We start from the raw sequence: 544 nt of genomic DNA, 5'->3' as shown, positions 1-544 counted from the left end.
ATAGTCGCTCTCTATACCTCTTGCCGCATATCTTCGGCATTTAATATATTAAATAAAATATTCTACGCTGTACTTGACTTGATTTTAATTGGAAAATCTCAGTAAGAACGATTAAGGTGGTAAGGTATGGAAATAAGCAGTGATGATGTCTCTGGTCTCTCAAGATTATATATAATAAGATCCTGGTTGCAATGGATCTGTCGAAGTCTCGATCGGGTCTCGACCGATTTGTCAATCAGGAGGCCTTCACGCGGTACTTCGCAATTCGCTGTGATTAATTAAGCTCCGGAGCGCTCGTGAGATGCTACCGAAACTGTCAGAGCTCAGTCTTAGCAAGCAAGAGTAATGTGACTAAGAGCGGTTAACGCTACCCGGTACACTAGCAGTAATATGGTGTCACAAGAACACCGCAGCTGTATCGTCTTCTGTGACCGCTCAGACACAAAAAAGTTATGCTCTCTTTTGTTTTAGGCCTGCCTGCATTCACCGACAATAGCCAGGGCTGGTAGAGAGCAGTGCACCGAGAGGGAGTTATGCGTGTGTG

The 544-nt window shown here is 44.5% G+C and overlaps 1 protein-coding gene across 1 annotated transcript in view; it reads right to left on the bottom strand.

Annotated features, from left to right (window-relative positions):
* LOC116851376 overlaps positions 1–544 on the bottom strand; it is a 21369-nt gene that overhangs the window by 151 nt on the left and 20674 nt on the right. The window lies entirely within an intron of this gene.

Source organism: Odontomachus brunneus, unplaced genomic scaffold, assembly GCF_010583005.1.
Source record: "Odontomachus brunneus isolate Ranch 3 - 2012 unplaced genomic scaffold, Obru_v1 Obru_scaffold_174, whole genome shotgun sequence".
Taxonomy (NCBI): domain Eukaryota; kingdom Metazoa; phylum Arthropoda; class Insecta; order Hymenoptera; family Formicidae; genus Odontomachus; species Odontomachus brunneus.
The sequence above is the reverse complement of the archived record's forward strand: the minus strand, read 5'-3'. Positions and strand labels throughout refer to the sequence as shown.